The sequence below is a fragment of the Rhynchophorus ferrugineus genome, unplaced genomic scaffold (genome assembly GCF_030347505.1).
Source record: "Rhynchophorus ferrugineus isolate W39M unplaced genomic scaffold, kcgeb_rfMv2 rfM1, whole genome shotgun sequence".
NCBI classification, from domain to species: domain Eukaryota; kingdom Metazoa; phylum Arthropoda; class Insecta; order Coleoptera; family Curculionidae; genus Rhynchophorus; species Rhynchophorus ferrugineus.
In genome coordinates this window covers 38,595,670-38,612,161 of record NW_027472580.1, presented here as the reverse complement: position 1 = coordinate 38,612,161, position 16,492 = coordinate 38,595,670, and the positions used below count along the sequence as shown (strand labels likewise).

The 16,492-nt window shown below is 29.2% G+C and overlaps 1 protein-coding gene across 1 annotated transcript in view; it reads left to right on the top strand.

Moving 5' to 3' along the window:
• LOC143203449 (uncharacterized) overlaps positions 1–16,492 on the top strand; it is a 219,971-nt gene that overhangs the window by 129,063 nt on the left and 74,416 nt on the right. The window lies entirely within an intron of this gene.

The following is a 16,492-nucleotide window of genomic DNA, read 5'->3' as shown; positions in this document are numbered from 1 at the left end:
ATCCGATTTCAAACAATTTATACAAAATCTCAAGAAATTAATTCAATATGCTTGAATGTTGGATTTAAATTCGTAGCTTAATCAATGAATATCAAGTAGTAAACCATTTATAACATTATTTTGTCTTTTGTTTTTAGTATTTCATCCCAAGATTCGCTTGGTCAACACAGTTTAGCTCCGAATCATAATACCTTAAAATTCCAGTTATTCGATTCTCAAGTTGTTACTTTTGATCACTTTAGCTTTTGGTCACAAGAGGTATACCCTACACTAATGTAGGGTAATAATTACTAAATGTTTATTTGCTAAATTTTTCCAAACCACATATTTTAGATTACTTAAATCATTTTAGATTATAGATAATTAATTTCCTTCCAGCCTTTTATTGTAACGGCAACCGTATAATTTGCGTGTGATTTTATGTAGAAATTGAAAGTCAAAATAAATTCATAGAAGGTTGTCAGCAATAGAAAGTTAGTGAATGCTCCATCAAAATTAAATAATTTTATGTTAGTCTTTTTGGCATCTCTACGAAATATATTTGATTAACATAAAGTTTGATAGTTACTATCACCACTTTTTTTAAAATATGTTTACGTATATAACATTATCATTGTTTAGAGCCTCTTCAATATTCTTTTCCACTTTAACTTTTCCAAATCTTTTTGGTTCAACTTGCTGAACATATTTCGTTAAAGCAGTCTTTTTTAAATTAATATGCTGATACAAATATGTAATGGTAAAATATAGAATAATGTTTACCGTGGAAATTACATTTTCTCTAATTTAATAGTTTAGTTAACTTTGATTTCGTGAACCTATTGTTGCTTTGTGAGTATTTATTTCGTCCATTTTCTACACATAATCAGTTAAATATCATAAACACTAATAAAACCTAATAACTCTAAATGGAGAAGGTAACAATGTAAATCCCAATAAAAATCAAATGTTGAAATAGGTTGGTCCAATGTCCTTTTTTTCAGTAATGATTGATTGATCATTTATTGGATATAGAAATGATAAAAATCTTTCTTGTTACTTCATATACAATTTGATGTCACAAAATTAATATGTAATATTTTTTTTGTTTGATTTGATTATTTAAAGACCTATAATCTAGTTATTAATTCTTATCAATTGCTAGACTGAAAAGACCATGTTGTTCATAAATTATAACCCATTTTTAAGTCATGTTTAGCGGAAAATGGTAATACAACTTTACAATAGTATAATTACTATCTATATTTGATTATATAACTGCAGTTGAATTTGATGTATTATATTCACAATAAGGCAGATCAGTGAAGTTTATCTCCTAAAAGAGAAACTGTAAACTTCCGAGACTATACAATCTATCTTCTAAAAATGTCCGTGTACCGTCACATCAGAATTTTATATTTTAAGATAATAAGCCATTTAATTTGTTCAACAGTTTCTTTTTGCAAAATCTTACAATGTTCACTTCTGTACTGTTAGATGTCATCAACAGAGCATATCATGTATGAATGGAATTGTCATCAGCCCTCTTGGACAACATTCGCGTTTGGGTGTAAATTTCATTAGGGCCTATTTGGTTTCCTCGTATTAAATTCATTATATGGGACGAAAATTATAAATAAATATATAATTAATAATATTTGGAAGTCAGTTTTGAAGGATTAAGAGAATTTGCAGTAATTAAAAGCAACTTCCTAAACGATCTCCAATTTTACTACTTACTAAATACATGTATGGCTTTGCATTGACTTGGTTGAAACAATACATTTACTATTGATCAAGTTTCTTAATCGCCAAATTCAGTCTCATAATTTTCTGACCGTATAGAGTCAAATTAATTTGGCTATGTTCGAGCTCATGATGAAAAATTGTTTTCTATGCCACCAAATTTTTAGAGTCACCTTCCCTGACTGGCAGGGCCAGGCTTTGAAAATGCTTCTTCACTTCTTTGTGAATAAAATAATAAAGAAGCTTAGAACTTCAGTCAGGACTACTTTCACCCTCATTTATTTCGGCAATGACTAACAGAAAGTCAGTAAATAAAATGTTTGTTATTACTTCATGCGCCACGCCAGCAGTAGTTTCCTTTATTATACATTTATATAGTAATTTCGTAGTATTAAATGTATCAGTCTATCTCGATATTTTAAACTATTTTATAAATTTTTTCAAAGAATAGCAGCCAAGCCGACGGTTATCTTACATCAAAGATATCCAGAAGACAAGCGATCAAACCAATTCTGGCACCAGTGCTCACTTACACCCACAATACATTTTCAATGAGCCTGCATTACATTTTTTGCAAAAAAACTTCTGAAATCTCGGTTTTCAAAGGGTTATAACTTCTGACTAAAATGTTCTATGGAGTGTTACATTTCTTCTTATATGATGTCATAATATCTGAAGGCACTTGAAAGATACAAACAAATAAAAAATATTTAAAAATATATTTAAATTCCTCTTCTATTTTACAACACACATTTAGAAAGATAATAAATTACACGAAACATCAAATATGTAACAGAGGTTAAAAATAGATTACTCGTATTTTGAAGCTTTCGTGTTATAGGAAGAAAACAGAGATAAAAAGTTTCACAATTATTTTTTTATTATTCCAAGAGCTCTCTACAATTCAAATTAAAATTAACAGCCTTAGAGTGGCCATTTACGTCATTAATCCTTTAAACGAGATTAGCGGCCAGGCAAATTTTACATTTCCGCCACAACAGAGCGCAAAAAGGAATCATTTATTATTGGTGTTTTCCAGATGGATGTGTATGAGACTTACATAAAACACTTTCAGAGGATTTTACGTCAACTAAACTGATGTCCAAAGAGAACAATTGAAACTTGTAAAAATACCAATAATAATGATCAAATCTTCAGTGCCTCTTTAAACTGGCTCCTTTAAACGACATGGTGGAAAGAACTCGAAAATACTCGTTAACAACTACAGCAATTGTTTAATTAATAATAAAATATAAAATGGATGGTTTAACAACTCTTCTGGGAATAATCGGCGTTTAAGTGTTTTTTTAGTGAACTGATAATGTCTGTGTCGCTGAGATGGTTACGATCTGTTAGATGTTAAGAACTTCAATTATGACCGGATACACCGCTGGTGATCCTTGTCACTCGAACGATATCGTAGCCCATTTAACATTCTTTTTAGATTTTCTTTCTATAATATGCACGTTGATACAATACATTTCCTTCTATTACATAAAGGAAACAACTATTTTCAATATAATAGGTCCTACCATTTAAAAAGGCATTTATAGAGAACAATTTGTTACAAAATATATAAATAAAAATATTTTTCATAACTTCTCTCATATAATTTTCTCACATATTCTTGACGACATTGCTATATTTTGTTGAAGGAACTACTTTGGTTTGGCAGCAATCCAATCATCAATGGATTTAATACACTGCCGAGCCATATTGCATCGATCCGAACAAGAGATAATCCAAATAGGTTATGTAGGGAGAGTAAGCCAGGTGCACCAAACCTTCACATTCGAGCTGCAATTTTCACAGTTCTTCATAATCGTGTTGCCAAGCGTTATCATACAGGAAGATGACTTTGCATTTATTACTCACCATTGCTAGGTATTTTTTGCACATGGGATTCTCGTAGTAGTTAACCTTGTCTTCGCTAGTTATAAGGCGCAAAAAAAATATTTTTTATGACTGACAAGCAATTAAATTACGATACTAATATAAAGTGGAGCAAAAGTCCCGCTACTATTTTTATAAATATACGTCACAAGAAATAGCAGAAATAGTGACAACATTTATTGAAAATGATCGTTATACGACCATTATTACCACTCAGCGGAAATTGAGTCACTGGTAGCGGGACTTTTGATCCGTCTAGTAGCCATTTTACCTCCTTTTAGATATTTCCCATTCCATGTAAACATCTGGAAACAGTTTATTTACTAAGCTGTCTGAAAATTTGACCTGGATTTTTGCCCAATAGGTATTGCAACTCACTGTTTCGAACTCTTTAACCCTCCAAATAATTTCCTATTTTACTCACGTAACACTTATAATAATATATATAATTCATATTATATATATATAATACTATAATTCGATTCGTTAAAAATCTTATTAAATACTTTCACAATGAGTTTAAACTGAGGTGACATTGTAATAACCGTACCAGTTAGTATCATCTTCTGACCACTACTGTTGAATCGAAATTTCGTTATTAGTCACTTTTCTAGATGCATGTAACTATGCCTTCTTAGTAGAACTTACTAGCTGGATTAAAATTAAATGAAGAGTGATAACGAAAGTATAATGACGGGCCATTATAAGAACTTATATGATATAAAATTTTAGGGGCTAACAAATCTGAATTTCTAACAAATTTAATCAAATATCAAAGAATAGAGATATTAAATAATTTCAAAAATGTTTGAATGATATACAAATATGCGGATCCAAAATAATATTTCCTGACTTGTAGTTGAGATAAGTAGTGATGAAAAATACATCGGATAACCGACCATTATCGATATATCGATGCCCAAAATATATTGATATCTATGTAAAAATTTGGCTTATATTATACGACCATTCAAAGTCATGCCGAGTGAGGTGAATATTGTGTTAATATTTCAAAAATTGTGTCTTGGTACTTTTTGCTATTAGCCAATAGAACGAATTAAGGATCACTTCTAGCATTTCCGATGATTTGATGATGTTACTACAGTAATGCTGTTGAAAATAAAAAGCGATTTGGCCAGCCTGAAAATAATATGATAGCAGTTGCTCTAGCTAAACCTCGTTTCAAAAACTCTTATTTTAAGAATTAAATTATGGAATTAAGGATGAACATAACTGCGAATTCGACTACTAGAATCCGTTCAATGAAACACTAAACTAACGTCATCTGAACCCTGAGTTTTAGTTCATGATATACAAGAACATTCTAATCTAGATGAAATAATTAATAGTACATATACTAATACTTAAGAATATTAATATTAATTAAGAATGTTAATTCTTGTTTTCTTCGGTACAGTGTTTCTTTATAAAGTCCTTTTAATATCACTGTATTTCTCTTTAGTTTCTTCTGTTACTAACTATATACATATTTATTAATAAAACTAGATTTAATGCATCCTGGCTAATGCATTTGCCATATTTGCAAAACAGCTAGTACTAACTTTTCTCCTCACATATTTTAACCAAATACTAATATTCAGTATATTCTACACAATTATACACATACACGGGTATTACATCTTTCGCGCTCTAGAATAAGATTTCTTACAGTTATCGTCGTATGTTAATTATATACTAACCCGTAGTTGTTTCCAGCCACATCACCATGTCTTGAACATTGACTTAATTATAAACAGCAATTTGAAATTTATTAAAACAAGCACTGTTAACAGAAGTAATGCGTTAAAGCAACCTTTGCCAATTTATAACCAGTAGTTATTGTCAGTAATATTTTCAAAAATATTCAATGCATATTGCAGACTTTAATCTTGACGATTTTTACAGGTTAGTTCGATTACAAGTTCGAACATATCAGACTGTATTGTGTCTCTTTTTTATTAGAATAAAATGATAAGTAAAATATTGTCTAATTCTAAAACAATTTACAAATTACTACAGACATTACATTAAACATCTTGATGACTTGAGTTCACGGTTATTTTGAAAAGACTAGCAGCAACTGGCTACATCGAAATAGACTATCAATTTTATAGTCTTTCGGTTTGATGACTGGTACAAAATGCTAGACTAAAAGTTAGTTTTTCTTAAACCTAAAAACTTTTATTGTATCTTGTAATATCATTTATTCGATAAACGCTTGATACAATTAAAACAACTCTTTCGATTTATTTAGGCTTAACAAATAGGTTAGTATATATAAGTGTATTTAGGGAAAATCGTGATAAAAAGTTTGAATCTTGTTATTAAATAAATAAAAAAATTTAATATAGACTGTGCATGTAAAATCATATTCATACTCAATCTCTAACAGTGATAATATATGCACCGAAAAAGCCGGGAGCTTTTATCTGGCGTCATGTCAGTGCAAAACCGTCTTGCGATAACTAGCGATCCCGAAAAATATATGTTGAACCCTTTAGCAGTTGGGATCGAGCCAGAAAACTGTCGCATACTTTGTGTTTATTTGCTCTGTTTGACTGCGATGAGATAAAGCTCACTAACATGTTCGATGTCTAGGAAAGAAATCCTGTGAAATATCGAAACCGCGAATTTTAGCTTAGAGACTAATTTCGTGGAGATTTATTTCGTAAGGATAGAGGCCAATATTGTTACGTAGCATTAGGGAAGCATAATGCTTCAACGTGGAAATATAACTATATTAAGTGATATTTTTTTGATTACCATCTATTAAAGATAATTAAAGTCATTAAATATAATTAAATTAATGAAAATCGCAATGAGTGTTACTTACGGCTGGAATATCATATTAAATATATTTCAATATTATTTGTAAACAACAGATATAAGCTCTAACCGTTTTGTTATTTTCAATTTTTATATATTCTCTATAATACACCCATTTATAAAATGTTATTTCACCGCTTGGTTTATGACATATATGTTATAGTGACATATTTTTGATATTGACATATAACAAAATTATAATCTATATAAAATAATTAAACCAAAAATATTATCTAATATAATATATTTACAGTACATCTAATCATCTACATGTTCATTTAATAACTCCACACTAGCATAGTATAGGTAGAGTTCTAGGCGCGGTTTTTTATGTGAAGGCCTAATCCACCTAATTAAAAATATATTAGTATTTTACTATCATTAGAGAGCATATTTACCTTTAACGCTTAGTTCTTGTTTCCTTCGCTGCAATGTTTCCTTGTAAACTCATTTTGATATTACTGTATTTCATGTTAGTTTCTGTTACTACCTATATACATCTTTCTTAATAACACTGGATTTAATCACCGTAGTTTCTTAATGAATTTGCCATATCTGTTTTTAATAGAGGAAAACACTAATTCTGCAAAATATAATTTGTAATACAAAACCTAATCGATAGTTATCCCAACATTTACCTTTTTCCATCAACTTTTGTTGTCTTTACTCCATATTTGTTATTATCTGGCCATAAGTGACCGAGTCTCATTCCAGTACCATTCTTAAATATTCATGTCTCATCTAAATATACACAAAATTATTTACATTAATTATAATTAATGAGTGTTACTTACGCCTGGAATATCATATTAAATATATTTCAATATTATTTGTAAACAGCAGATATAAGCTCTAACCGTTTTGTTATTTTCAATTTTTATATATTCTCTATAATACACCCATTTATAAAATGTTATTTCACCGCTTGGTTTATGACATATATGTTATAGTGACATATTTTTGATATTGACATATAACAAAATTATAATCTATATAAAATAATTAAACCAAAAATATTATCTAATATAATATATTTACAGTACATCTAATCATCTACATGTTCATTTAATAACTCCACACTAGCATAGTATAGGTATTTTTATGTGATGGTATCCCCCGAAGGCCTAATCCACCTAATTAAAGATATATTAGTATTTTACTATCATTAGAGAGCATATTTACTTTTAACGCTTAGTTCTTGTTTCCTTCGCTGCAATGTTTCCTTGTAAACTTATTTTGATATTACTTTATTTCACGTTAGTTTCTGTTACTACCTATATACATTTCTAGTTCTAGGCGCGGTTTTTTATGTGATGGTATCCCCCGAAGGCCTAATCCACCTAATTAAAAATATATTAGTATTTTACTATCATTAGAGAGCATATTTACCTTTAACGCTTAGTTCTTGTTTCCTTCGCTGCAATGTTTCCTTGTAAACTCATTTTGATATTACTATATTTCACGTTAGTTTCTGTTACTACCTATATACATTTCTAGTTCTAGGCGCGGTTTTTTATGTGAAGGCCTAATCCACCTAATTAAAAATATATTAGTATTTTACTATCATTAGAGAGCATATTTACCTTTAACGCTTAGTTCTTGTTTCCTTCGCTGCAATGTTTCCTTGTAAACTCATTTTGATATTACTGTATTTCATGTTAGTTTCTGTTACTACCTATATACATCTTTCTTAATAACACTGGATTTAATCACCGTAGTTTCTTAATGAATTTGCCATATCTGTTTTTAATAGAGGAAAACACTAATTCTGCAAAATATAATTTGTAATACAAAACCTAATCGATAGTTATCCCAACATTTACCTTTTTCCATCAACTTTTGTTGTCTTTACTCTATATTTGTTATCATCTGGCCATGAGTGACCCAGTCTCATTCCAGTACCATTCTTAAATATTCATGTCTCATCTAAATATACACATTTCTATAATAATTCTTCCTTGAGCTTGAGCTAATGAGTGTGAACCTTTCCTTAAATCTCATCTCAATATACAAATTTCTGTAACAATTCTACCTTTAGTTTGTTATATGCTTTTATAAATTGTTTTTTTTTAAGGAAGTTCTAGTAGATCCATTAAACCACTTCTTTGGTTATCTTTACACCCCTAAATCCTATAAAACCCAACAGTGTATGAGGGGATGTTCTACACACCTCAAATAGCTGCATATCTCTTAGATTTTTATGGATACCTTCAAGACTGACAATTTTCTCTGAAACAAATGTATCTAATTATATTTCGATTGAAAAATCTAGTTACAATTTTTATACATTTCATATATTTGGACTCTGATACAGCCAGCATCAAACTGATCTTGATTCGTCAGCCGTTTCGTATAAAGACGGTTTCTCTTTGGTGAATTTCAGGTTCTTGAATACTGTTTTTTATTTTTTGAGATATTTTAGTGACCGTGTCCGTATTAATATTCAGTGCAGCTGCAACACGCTAAAAATAAGTTCAACAGCATTGGCATTTTAAACTAGAGTAATAATAAGCGGCGATTTGAAATTTATTAAAATAAAGCTTACCGGTTTATAACCCGTAATTATAATATTTTTAAGAATATTGCTCACGTTTGACAAACGGACGACTTTTGCTGACTCACTCGGTTACATGTTCGAACTTGTTAAACAGAATTCTATCTCTTTTTAAATAAAATAAAATGAGAAAAAAAACTGTCTAAGTTCAAACGATTTTACAATTGATATTATTGAAGACATGCGTCACTACTGTTTTGAATAGACTATAATATATCCAAAGGAGCAGTAAACTCAAGTCATCTCAATTTAAGACGTCAAGATGCACAATGTTGCCGCCTTTAACTTTGATTTTTAGCTTATTTTAGCTTTTATATATTACAACATTCTAATGAAAGAAGTATAATGAAACAAAAATGTTATAAAATATCATTTATTTAACATTATAATGCACTGTTGACTACTACCTTGAATACACTATAAATAAAGCTGCTAACTATTTGGAAAAGAACATTACCTCATAGAATTATAAAAATTGGTAAATTTAACTTTTGAAATGCTGTTTATTACCCATTATATTTCATTTTTGATAAAAGTTAATCCAATAACGTAGTTTTTCCAGGAAAGAAATTAATATTTTAAAACAAACAAAAAATAATCGAACCATATCGACATACAATATACATCGATAAGATCAAATAAACAAGATACTACAATAAATATGTAGAATTTACAATATATCCAGGTATTCTTAAAAAAATCGTTTTCAATGTATTTCTTAAACTCATCAAAATATGCATTCTGACAGGAAACGCTAGTAACAGTTTGAATTACCCCCACGAATTTAATATTATCCACCATAAACTTAAGTTCGTCAATGAGTTTCATTTAGTGAATTTTAGAATTAATCGAAATTAAATATATATACTGTCACACAACAGTCCCTAAGCCAAATTCAATATAGTTAAAAATAATTTTATTTTTTTATATCTTGGACTATAAAAATAGAAGCAATTATAAAATATTTCGATAGTAGTTAGTGTTATATAGGGGTTAGTTAATAGTGTTACGCTATTATGTTAATGAAAACAATCTGGAATATTTATCCAGCTATACCCTGCATGTGTTGCAATACAAGTTAAAGTTTAGAAAAGTGTTCAAAAATTTGAATTATTTAAAATACAGATTAATGTTTTTGTATTTTACTTTTGTGAGTGCACAAATAAGTCATTTTGGATAATTTAGAGAAATAACATGTAGATAATTTATAAAAATAGATCAGATCAGCAATCGTATTTGATACTCTGCAAATACCAAACATTGGATCAGTTCAACATTAATATTATCATCTGCTAAAAGGGAAAGAACGAAAATGGAGCCAAGATTGTTCTAGATCTTCATGGATACTACTACGATCGAAAAACAGTAAAATTGATCCTAAAAAATCATGGCGTTTTTAATATCAATGTCTTCCATCTAACCAAGCCGTTAACAAGCATATTAAGGTTGTCGGCTACTGGCTGTCGGCCAACTCAATAAAGTTCAATCAAGCATCGTGTTAAATATATTGAGGATATTAAAACTGAGTAAAATAACATTTAAAATTCCTTTCAAAAAATCAAATTCAATAACTATTGATACACAAAAAGTTGCCATAAATATACTTAATTCATGAAGGATAATGTTAAACGAGACAAAATAATTTTATGATTAATTAATTAATCCAAAACACTTATTATGAAACTATTCTTAATTAGTTCTTAGCCTATGATATATTTTTATCTTTTAGTTATTGGCGAGTAGAGTTTTAAACATTTTAAATTCCATTCCAAAAATAAAATTCAACAACTATTGAATTAACTACAAAATATATACAAAAAAGTTGCCATAAATATACTTAATTCATGAAGGATTACCTTAAATGAGACAAAATAATTTTATGATTAATTAATTAATCCAAAACACTTGTTATTAAACTATTCATAATTAGTCCTTAGCCTAGGATATATTTTTATCTTTTAATTATTGGCGAGTAGAGTTTTAAACATTTTAAATTCCTTTCCAAAAATAAAATTCAACAACTATTGAATTAACTACAAAATATATACAAAAAAATTGCCATAAATATACTTAATTCACGAAGGATTACTTTAAATGAGACAAAATAATTTTATGATTAATTAATTAATCCAAAACATTTGTTATTAAACTATTCTTAATTAGTTCTTAGCCCAGGATATATTTTTATCTTTTAGTTATTGGTGAGTAGAATTTATATCCTTTTATCTATATATCATTTCTATATAAAATGTTCACGTTATTGTCGCAAAATCTAATAGGAGAAGCTTATAATTAAATTAGATCATATATGAATAAATTACTCGAAACCTTTCGAAAACTGAAACTGACACTGAAATTAAAACCACGAGCTAGACCAATTAGCCGGATTAAATCTTTAAGTGGGATGAATATTCAAGCTAATTGTACATATCTGCCATTCGAGCCAAGAAAATAAAACCTTTTATTAGAACAATTTGTCATACGATGTATTATATCATATTTGAAAAATTGGCCAGTAAGTAGAAAAAAAACTAATTTCTACATTGCTGCGAATTAATAATATGGTAGAACGCGATAATCTGAATTATGGCAAAAGTTGGCAAGAAGTCGGGTAGTTAAAGTTTTATTAGGAAATAATTTTTACTCTTGGTGATAAATATTTTTTTATATTTGCCCAAATTTTTCCCATTCTTTTCTAATAATATTGGACGTTTTAACGTTTAACGTTAAAACGGATATTGATCAGATAAGATAATTTCGACGGATAAATACTAGGATAATTTTAATATCCACATTAACATAATAGTTTCATTTTTATTCTGATTCTGACGTTTTTCCTGTAGAAAATGCTTCATTTCTGCCTGACATTGATGGTAATTATATTTATAACGGTAATAATGATTAAAATCAATGTCCAGAAAACTCTCCCTGATAAAGTGATCCTAGAGTTTTAAGACGTGCAATGTGACGTATTACAACATAACCTATCTTTTAAGATATTTGGCTAATATGATATTTCACGATATTTTAAGGGCTCAACCGTTATTGTGATTTTAAGGGATTTTAAAATTATTGCAAAACGTTAAGCTGTAAAAAAAGTGATGCAATGATCGTTCAGTAATATGTCCAAAATGTACACAATAGTCCGTTTGAGACTGTTCAGACACTCTACGAATCTATTCTGCGAAGAAATACAGTTGCTTGAAAAGAAAATTGTGGCCACACACTTTGATAAATATTGATATATAACATATTGATAAAAAAAATTGTGTATATATCAGGTGTTCATATGATTTTGTCCATCTCGTGTAGTATATTTTATCATATAATATAACATCATCTAACTAATTTATAGTTTTTTCTTCGTGATGTAACACTCGCTATTGTTTGGCTTTAGAAGGTAGGTAAGCTGCGCCTAGTATTGTTTATGAATAGTATTAGTTTTGAAATTGTAATACTTTATTTTCCTCTAAGATGGGAGTTACTATTCATTTTCAGCCTTCGCAAAACCAAGTACTATCAAGCGCCATTTGTCGTCTTTAAAAAGTTGGTTTTGCTGCACTATGAAGCACGATTTTTTCATGTATTTAATTTTTATAATTTCGGCGTAGATTATCAGAAGATAAAGGAGTGTATTGATGAATTTAATTCTTTTGTGTTTATAGAGGTCGCAAAGGACGTTCAACACCTTATAAAATAATGCCACCATATGATACACCTATTGAAAGATTGAAAAAAATTGGCCATCACTATATCAAATATTAATGAGATCATTTGCTCTAAACAATTAGGATTGATACAAGGTGAAGTTAATATAACATATTCAGGATGCAACAAAAATGTTTATATTATCTACACAAGTGAATAATTCAAAGATATATGACTATGGACCTAAAACAGAGCAGAAATCGACTTTCTTAATTTTTTAAAATGAGCAAAATTCAAGAAAAGTATAAATACCAGCCTTCATATATTTGAACTCACCATCATAGTTATTTTTAATGACATAGGACTCTAATGACACGAAGTCGTTTGACAGCTTAAGAGTTATTAAAAACTTGGAAGTCGACGTATTCCTTTAGAGATCTTGCCCTTCAATAATATACCAGGACAATTTTCGCTTTCCAATGACAATTTGTAAAGAGCTATAGAACTGCTACTACTACTGGGCTTTTGTGCCATTTTTCTGTGTTTTTATCGCCAAGTAAAACGTCTGCTCTTACCGCCCACCTTATCTACCTCCGATTAGTTGTGACTGATTTCAAACATTGAGATTTAATTTACAATAATAAATAGTATTAAGTAACATTCTAGTAACAATACCCTTAGAGTTTGTAATAATGTGCTGTGAAATAAAATATCTGTAGGAATAGAATGATACAAATACCGATAATACATTAGATAGTATAACCCTTACGTTGTAAATATTGTTTCAGTATTAAAGCCGTAGGTCGTCTTCTTCCACGTGAATAACAACACATACTCATTTTTCATGACCGGTAACGATTCAAAATAAATACGAATCACCATTTTGCCTCTAAAGACCTAAAGGCAATATCCATTCGCATGAACCAAACATAAAATTTTTAACTCCCTCATTTCAATCGATAATTCTGAATATGCTGAACCAATAGTCACGCACATATATAAATAGAGATTGTTTTAGGAAGTAAGCGACGATTAAGATTAGACTACACCAACTAACAATAACGCAAGGCAATATTTTTCTTCATTATTATGTGCCTTAATTAAACTTAATTTAATATTAAAATAACACTTATATTGCACTACTGCTAAAGGAAGGCAATTGTTATAAAAATAATTTTAATGTTATACGCTAAGTATTTATGCTTATAATACATTATTAAAATCTAATTTATAATATTTAATTTTAGAATGATTATTGTTATTAAAACTTCCTAGATAAATATATTATCCTTAGACATGGCATACTATACAAGAATTTTATATCAAGTATTTCAAAAACCCATCTACTATAAAATTTGGCTTAAATCCTAAAAATTATATAATATTCGTATCTTAAGAAATATGAAGCGTAAATAATTAGATCACGCAAATACTATTTATTACATATATCACTGTGGTCTAAAAATTGGGCTTTATTCATTATACATATTATGGATAATTTTAAGACGATTATATGTTTACAAAAGTTTGTTGAGGTAATATAATTTTTTCGTATGTTCTAGGAGCAAGGAAAATATAAAGATGATACTTGCTAAAATGTCATGAAAGTACTAGTAGATGTAGTTACAAAGAGTTTCATTAAGAACTAAAGCATTTATTTACAATATTCTGACCCACTTTCCGATTTATTACTCCTTTTCATTTATAGTCCATGTATAATAACATTTTGTGTTTGAATTTATATAATAAAGTCAGTAGGAAAATCACCTTAGAACAGAGATATTCAGTTATTTTTAATAATGACTTTAAACCTCTGGCAATTTTGTACCGCCCTACTGAAATATAAATCTCTCTTCTGGTAGTTATGACAGAAGTAAATTTTTAACTCTTATTACATAAAGTAAATTAAAAAAGTTTTTTTTTTTGATGACATACATGCCCATAACATTTTATATGAACTTGAATTAGCACATTCATTCATATTACTTCTTAACGTCCTGTTTTGGTTCGGAAGCCTTGTAGCAAACTGACATTTCAACAGATATTTCAATTGATCTGCTAAGTATAATCCTAATTTACAAATTAATTTATTCACATGAGTATTTATTTCTCAAATTAAAATAAAATTGAGCTGTATTGCGTTGCTGTGATATGGTAATCTTATTTCATGTTTTAAGGCAAAATCTTAGATAATTTCGTAAATCCATTGAATCTCGAGGTCATCGTAAAGCTCTTTGTTGGTTACATAGCAATAAAAATTGGTAATTAATTATTGTACTTGATTTGACAACGTTGAATTACCTTATTATTGGATTAGTTAGTTATTTATAAATGTTTTATGTCTATTTATTTAATATTCTCTAATTTTTACACAATAATTTTAATATGTAAATGGCCAACATATAATTTGAATTACAGAGCCAATTTGACATTGACAATTTTCAATCATAACGTATTTGTTACGAACAACTTTTAATTCCAGTTCAATTTACCTTATTGCGAAAGGGCTCATAATACATGAAGATATGTTTGTATAACCAGCTTCAAGCTGACCTCTTAAGCAAATATTATCGAATTTTTGCAGTACACAACTTGCGAGCATCCAATAGAGCAGATAAATTTCAATAGCTTGCATATAAAATGTTTCACTTTGAATGTATTAAGAAATCCATACAAAGTTAACAAAGCTCGGTCTAGATATTTAAAAAAAGACGACTTTTTTCATGTGTTAAACAAAATATAAATTATTTTCAGATATAGGCGTCTTAGTGCCGTAACACCTACAAACAAAACTTTAAATGTGTTTTGCTCGAAACTCCTTTTTTCGAGACGGTTGATTTACTGAACCGATTTACTCGAAATTTTTTGTGACTATTCTCCATATATTTTTCGATAGGATTATAGAAAATACAAAAAAAAATTTGTAAAAACCCCGGATATTCGAAAAAACTATATTTTTTCCATTTAAATAGTAAAATTACAAGTTTGTTACAATTTTTTTTTATATTTTAAAGTCTCCTTTGTACCGACGAGGATTTATCTGGCCTGGACCTACTCTTTAACGATCAATAACGAAAAATGATCCTCGCTATTACACCTACCGATTGGCGAGTGACCAACTTTGGAATCATCCGAGTAGGCGCCTGGCATTACCGGGTCTGATTACTAGCGTGATTGGGATCATTTTCTTTGTCAGATTTTGTAAACTCTCCTAGGCCATGTCCTAGGAGGAATCTAACCCGTAACTATATACAGTAAGTGGGCCGTCTGCGCCTACCAAGTCGGCTATTACAATTTTCTTTGACTAAAATACGCCTCTAAATAATGGATAGCTGATAAAAATGTGAACCCTCCTTATTTTCCTGACTTTCATCTATTCTTAAACTCGAAAAAAAAATTCTGGAATTCGATTTGCATCAATTGAAAAACCTGATGTTATATAAAGAATAAAGTAATTTCTATAATTCAAAATTATAGCTTATTATTCCTGGCCGAGAAAGTTCCACCATGCTCTCGTATTATTCTATCTATCCGTACGTGGATGTGTTATGGATGTCACGTGGAAAACAATTTAAACGCAAAACAGAACTATTGTATAACAAACTGCAAGCATGAAAATACTTGGTGATTCCGCTACCGGAAACTAAGCCAGAAAACTATCTTTGGATTCTTTTATTTGGACTATTTTGAATTAAGATAAGATAAAGGATACAGCAACGTGTTCCCCAAGTCTGCTAAGGAATCCAATGAAATATTGAAACCGCGGATTTTCTGGTGAGCGATTGATTTTCCACCGAGATTTTCTCGAATATATTCCGACGGTGAAACACATAGCGTCTGATTTAT